A 7,555-nucleotide genomic window follows, 5' to 3' on the forward strand; every position below is an offset into this window, starting at 1 on the left:
GTTTTAGGGTTAGGGTTTTTGAATAAAATTAGGGTTAAGGGCATTATGGTAATTTTATATAAAATTGGGAATAATATAGTAATTGAAACCCAATGTAAATCCAACCCTAATTGTATATGAAAAAATACTATTTGCTCATCAATTTTACAAATTATTTTCAATAAAATGCCCAAATCTAAAAATTAGAAATAATATAATTAATTTTTCTATTTTCCAAAATAGCAACATTAATATTTAAAATACTAATTATTTAATCCAAATTATATAAAAATCCTTATTATTTCACAACTACCAACTTTTTAATCTAAATATAAAAAATAATCTAAAAATTATAAAATTGGATAATAATCATAACTCGTTTCAAATTCGATAAATCAAAACTTGCCTTAAAAGGATATTGACAAGCACTAAATACCGGTTTAGAATATTCACAAATTTAAAACTCAATTTTCATTATAGCTCTAAACCAAAATTCAACGTTCTTCAAAGATTAGTTTAAATGTCACAAATTCAAATTAATACCGGGAGTTTAATCTTGAGTCATTCTCCCTAAGAATCACAATCGAGTGCATCATCATTGACTACGAAAAAATTGGGAATTTTGATCGTAATTAACGTGAATTTAAAGTGCAAGAAATTAAAGAAGCAATGCAATAAGTAAATATCAAAATAAATTAAACTAGGAGCAATTAAGGCAATTAACTAGTAAAATAAAGTAAATTCAAATGTTAAAAGATCTTGGCAAGGGTTGAGAGTCAAGAATCACTATCCTTGTTATTGACCACAAATATGACAATTATGAAGAGTTAACCCCACTTCGTCAACCTTTACACATTGAAAAAAGTCAAGTAGGCGTAATTATTAATCCTAATCCATACGTCATAACCAACTTACTAATTGAATTAGTAAAAAATTGGCGTCAATAGAAATAAGATTAATTAATAATCCTAAATTACCAATCAATATTGGACATCAATGACTCAAGGTCACCTTAACCCTCAACTCCAAGCCAAGAGAGAGAAAAACTACTTTATATCTAATGCAAAGAATTTATCCAACACTTGGTGTGCATAAACATAAAGCATCATAAATTGTAAGAATTAGTAAAATCTACAACTACCAATTACAAGAAATGGGCAATAGCAACTCAAATAAGCAAGAATAAAGAATAAAAATATCAAATTCATTAAAGAAAAATTTATAATTCAAAAAAATTTCATAAACTAAAATGATAAAGTAAAGAACTAACAAGAGATTCTAAACAAAGTAAAGTTGCAAAATAAGAAATTATAGACTAAAAGCTATAACTAGATAATTAAACCCTAAAACTATAAAGAAAATCTTAAGAAACCCTTGAATTCTAGAGAGAAGTTGGAGCTTCTCTCTAGAATTCAAGGTTCTAAAACCAAAAAAAAAAGGAAAATGAGTGTGTATGTTGATGTGTGTCTTCATCTTGTAAGAATAAAAAATTTATTAACTGATTAATTAGAATAAGATAATAATTTAATTATCCAAAATAGGTTGAAAAATATAAAAATATTTATTTGAAAATTTGAAGGTGAGATTTGAATTTAGTGAATTTTTTCGAATGGAAAAATGTAATTTTCTGCGAAACAATGCATAAACACGTGTATCGGTAGTTTAGTCAGAAGTACTGGCTTAAGTTTGTCAAGTACTGTGTGTGAAAAAATAAAACTGCAGAAACACTTTAAAAAATATTTAGAATTGAAAACCGGTTACTTATTCTAGAGATTTTGGCCTGAAGTTAGACCAAACGAACAAAAATGGTAAAACCGGTTAAACCAGGCCCAAGTTGAGCCCAAGCCTAACATATAAATGCCCAATCAATGAGGTTTTCAGCTCATTTCATTCAACAAGACAGAGAGAGGGTAGACTGAGAAGAGAAGCGGAGGTGAGGGTTTCACTATTCATCATCACCTTCTTTTGATTATATTTTGAGCTATTGAGCTCCGATCAGCGTGCTGTTTGTGGTTATGCAAAACTCTTGCCGAGCTCTTCGATAAACAAAGTGGTAAAACACTTTCAAATTCTTACCCAATTCTCTGCCCTAATAGATTTCGAATTTTGGGGTTTAGTTATTGAGCAATTTTGAGATTTTGGTTGTTTAGGTATGATCTAGTATTGGATTATTGTTGGGTTTTGCCCTAAATACTGTTGGATGAGGTAAGCCATTCAAAACCTTTGTGGTTTGATGTAATTGTGAGCCCTAGTGATTAATTTTGGTAATTTATATGGATATAGCTTCAATTCTGGTTTATTGGAGTTGAGTTAGTGATTTGGATTTGCTTGGAATTGAGCTTTCGGTGGTTGAGCTTTGTTGAACTTGTTGAAGGTCATTTTAATTTTGTCTTTGAAAAGAAATCGACCAATGTATAATTTCGGTTTCCAATAGATAATATATAATGTTGTGTGAGACTTATGTTAGTAGACCTTAGGATAAGATTGAATTGATGATGATTGGTGATGATTATTGATGTTAATGATAAATGATGATGATTATGAGTTTTGATAATGAATAATAATTGTGACAGATTGAAATGATGTAAATATGGTATAATTGATGGTTGAATTGATAATTGTTGAGATTGGTAATTTATGAGTAGGAATTGTGGAAAGAGTTGATAATTGTAAACTTAATGGTAAGGTGTTGTATGGTTGAACAATGATGGAAGTGTAATTGGTAATCTATATGAATGTGTAGGATTAGAAAAGGGTATGGTTAAATTGGAATGAGATTTTTTAAGTTTTGAAAACCAAAGGATTTTGTAAGTTTTGGTGAAAAACCTATTTTTGACAAATTTCAACATGCCATAACTTGGCTTCCAAACCCCCAAATTTTATGAAACTTGTTTTGAATGAAAATGGGTCCGTAAAGTTTATGTCATTCTAAGAACGGATGAAAAATAATTTTTGACAAAAAATTTTGCGTGTTTGAAATTTGGTGTAAAAAACTTATTTCCGCAGCAAAATAGCTTTTCTGAAAAAATTGAAGGCAGGTGTACGCAGAACAGGCCATTCGTATGCGGAAATGGATCCCTGTCCAGTACCCATGCGTACGCGGTACTGGCTTGCGTACGCATAAATGACACTTTTACACTCACGTGTATGCGACCTATAACAATCCGAAATTTTTGAAAATTAAATGATGAATTATTCATAATTTATTATATTTATGGAGAATTTTATTTAAAAAAAATTATCTTTCTAAAAATAATTAAATTATATTTTATGATACCTTAAGTTTAAAATCTAGTAGGATTTATAAAATTTTTTAAATAATTGAGTATTTTCATATTAGAAATTTAAAGTTTTAGTAATTAAAAATAATAAAAGTTTTATACAATTTAATTTGAATAATTGAAAGTTTTGGTTAAAATTATAAACTAAAAGAAAATTTATTTATTTATCACTAATTTTAAATTAGAACATTTAATTAAAAATGATTTGTGGTTTGAAAAAAAATAAATAGCACTCTTAAAGTTAATTATATTGGAATAAGTTTGATTTTAAGTTAATAACCCAAATTCTAAATCCCAAGTTTTAAACCTAATTTCACTGACCCTAAACCCCCTCACCCTAACATCTGTCAGCCTCCTTTTCTTACCCACATACACGTACCTTCACACTCGTCTACTCTTTAGTGAGCCACGCTTACCCTTTCCTCACTACTTCACGTTACCCATTTTCCACCACTTCTTCACAATACACGTTCATCATAATCGCTGAAGAAAAAATACATACAGAGAGTGCAAAGAGCGCATGGCCATCGGGGAGCAAAACCGCGAGGGAGAGGGACATCGTTGATGTTGTTCAGGAAATAAGGAAGAACTGCACAAGAGAGCCGAGGAAGAAGATGCAGCCACAGCCACTGACCCCAGTCGTGCCACCGCCGTCGAGCCCAGACAAGAGAGGGGAGAAGCGGGCCTAGAACCCCGACGAACTAGAGGAGTTGTGCTTCAGTGTTGTCGCCGCCATGGAGAACCGTCACTGTTGAAACTCTGCTGCGGATGCTTCTGCCATTGTCGTTACTCTTCCACGCCGCTGTCATGGGTGCTGTCAATGTAATATCCGTTGTGGTGAATTGAAGGCTGCCACTGAGTTGTATGTGGCTGTCGGAACTGTCCTCACTAACGCTGCTGGTATTGCTAGTTCGGTTCGAGTTTGATGCCGCCATAATTTCGCCTTTGATTCCTCCTAAATGCAACGTTGAGGTAGGAGATTTGTTTTAAAAATAAAGGTTTTAAATTATGAATGCCATTAAAATTAAATGAGTAACTGCAAATGGTTTATGGTTGCTTTATGTGAATAATTGATGGAATTGAGCTAAGTTATAACTATAATTGGTAATTGATTTATTGATTTAATGTAGTAATTATTGATGATGATGTTGTGTCTTGAAGTTATACTTTCTGCTAGTATTTGTTAATGATGATTTTGCATATTGAATGTTGTAAGGGTTAGAATTGTAGGTAATAGGTATTTATTTAGACGCAATTTTTGATTGATGATGATGAGCTAGTATGATTGATGTTGCTGAAATTCTGTTAATTGGTTAAATTATTGTTGTTAGATGAAGTACAGATTTTTAATGTTGTGAAAATATGATCATGTTATGTTTATCGTATAAATGCTTGATGTTTATGGATCTGAAGCTCTTGGGCAAAATTAGGGTATAATTCATGTAAAAATGGTGATAAATAATGAGAATTGTTGATTGGTATGAGTTAGGAACTCAAGGGGTCGAATTTGGTTAGTGAAAATTAAGAAGCCTTGCTGCAGAAATTTTTAAACAGATTGAACAGTACTTAAAATAAAAATTGGGAGTAATCTAAATATAATTTTCGAATCAACCCATTTTTTTTATTAAATTTCAAGAAGTCAAGATTACTCCATAAAACTTTCAAGAAATTTGGTCAGGTAGTTTGGAAGGTATGAATTTTTGAAGTTTAGTAGTTGCTATAAAATTTTTTAATTTTCTGGTTCTGCAGTATCATCTTCCAAATGCTATAACTTTTGGTTTATTTGGAATTTTGAGTTGCTTTGAAAAGGATTTTAAAGAACTATCACTATACCCATTGCTATTTTGTAGAGTTAGTTATATCTCTTGGAAGCTGGGCTGTTCATAGAAAATTCAGAACCAATTTAAAGAAACAGGGCAACACTTCCAGCTGACATTTAATTTACCAAACGAGGTGCTATGGATCTGTAATTTTTTTCCTAAAACTTGGGGATGTTAAGTGTATTCTCACCAAAATCTAGAAGTATCGAATTAGAATTAGATTTATTATAAATTTTCTAAAAACACAGTTGTCTGCTGTATTTTTCTAAATCTTCTTAGGGCAGCAACAGATTTTCATTAAGTTTGTCACCAAATCTAATTAAAATGCAAATACAATAAAATTTTAATTTCAATCCAAAGGAGCATGTCCAAATTTGGCAGCATACATGTCATTAGTTAAAGAAAAAGGAAAGGATAAGTTTTATATTAAAAGTATTGATATTAAATGGTGATGCAGAAGGTTGTGTAATTAAATGGTGATAAGGAGGTACGTATGATAAAACGGTGATGCGGAGGTACATATAAGTAAATGGTGACGTGGAGGCATAAAGAAAAGAAAAGAAAACGAGAAACAATGAATGAAATGAAAGTTGAGAATTGTATATTGAATGGGTCTTGTGCCAAATTGCTAATGCAAAAGTACCCGCTTAACTGATAGCTTGAGATTGCTAATGTTGGAATGTTCGCCTAACTGATAGCCTGTTTCTTACCATGATACCAATATATCCTGACTGACATAGGTTCGCCCATGATGATAATTGTGCCTGACTGACACGGTAAAGAAACCATATTTGGGATTCACCCCGGGTAACGCCGGGTTGCGGGTAGACAACCGACGCATGAGCTCATGGCCTGCGCTAGAAATAGGCATGCATCATCTTGTTTGCGCTTTTGCATTTGATTGTGTTTGTTTTATTTTGTTTATTTGTGATTATGCTGTTGTTTTGTTGACTTGCTTGTGTGCTTGATTTGATATTTTACTTGTGTTGTGGTCTTAATAATGTATTGAGGACTGATGTTTGTGTGTTGGATATAGGTATATTGTTTGCGATGCTAGCTTATTTAGATATTGCAGTAATTTGAGGAATGTTGTTTATGGATAAGGAATTGTTAATGAGACTGAGATTTTGTCTAAGTAACGTGAGTTAAAAAAAAGGGAGTTAAAATCGTTTCTATGTAAAATTGTTTTCTAATATGAATTAAGAATTTGTATTTACTCTGTTTATTGTGGAGTTCGCGTTCCCTACTGAGAACGTATGGCTTTATTCTCACCCCAAAGTTTTTCAAAAAACTTTTTCAGAGGTACAGACAGGATGACTGATGAGAAAGCTATGGACAAATAGAAGACTTGTTTGGCTAGTTGTTTTTGGTTTTTTTTTTTCTCGCCCTTGATGTTTTAAAGTGTTGTATTTCTATAGAGGGGTAGGTTTGCAATTGAGTCTTGTATGAACAGTTAATATGTATTAATAGTAATTATGTGAGTATATGTTTATCCGACATAGTTGAGCTTGAAGTCTATAATAATTAAAAAGAAAATTCGTTTTTCTTAAAAACTATTGACAAGTTAACGTGTAGAGGCTTAATATTAAATAGCTAATAAAAAAATAAAATAATAACATTTTATTTTTAGTATAATCATGACATGCTAAAAATTATAGTGTTACCAATAACATGCGTACTGGGATTTCTTTTCTATTTCATAACTAGTAATGATGCAGTTATGGAATTATTTTGGTTTATCCAAATGGTATCTCCCAACCTAACAGGTTATGGAGTTATAGAGTTATTTAACCCATCTAATAACAAGTAATGATGCAGTTATGTAGTGATTATTAAAGATAAAATAAGTGTGGCTAATTTAATAACTAATGACTTTAGATCTTTTAAATTTTGTTTTTTATTTAAAAGAATAAAATGTAATTTTTTATTATTTATTTTATAAATAAGACAAAAAATATATTTAAAAGTAAAAATTTATATTTTATTCTCTCAAATATAAAAAAATTTAAAAAATGCAAATTCATTTTGAATGTCAATTTACTTTTGCAAAACTAGCTAATTATATTAAAAGAATGATTTAATATATAAGAGGCACACGTGATTTGTCCTGAGTATAATATATAGAGTTATAAACAAACCCAATCACGTTCTTATAATTAAAAGGTTGGTTTGGGTGAACTTTTAAGAAAAGATTTTTTTTTAGTTATTTTTTTTAAAAGATTTTATGGAAAAGTAAAAATAATTTTATGTTTGGATATAACAATATAAAAATATTTTTTTGTTTATTTATTACTTGAAAAATATCTTTTTCTTAAAAAAAAAAGATGTAAATTACAGTTTCTCAAAAAAGATGTTTTTTTTTATTTTTCTAGTATTTTTAGTTTTACTACTCAAAATTTGTCAAATACGCTAAAAAATAAAAAAAAAGATTTTTTTTTATTAAATTTTTTTTTTTAATCAAAATAATTAAGCACT

This window comes from Arachis duranensis, chromosome 7 (assembly GCF_000817695.3).
Source record: "Arachis duranensis cultivar V14167 chromosome 7, aradu.V14167.gnm2.J7QH, whole genome shotgun sequence".
NCBI lineage: Eukaryota > Viridiplantae > Streptophyta > Magnoliopsida > Fabales > Fabaceae > Arachis > Arachis duranensis.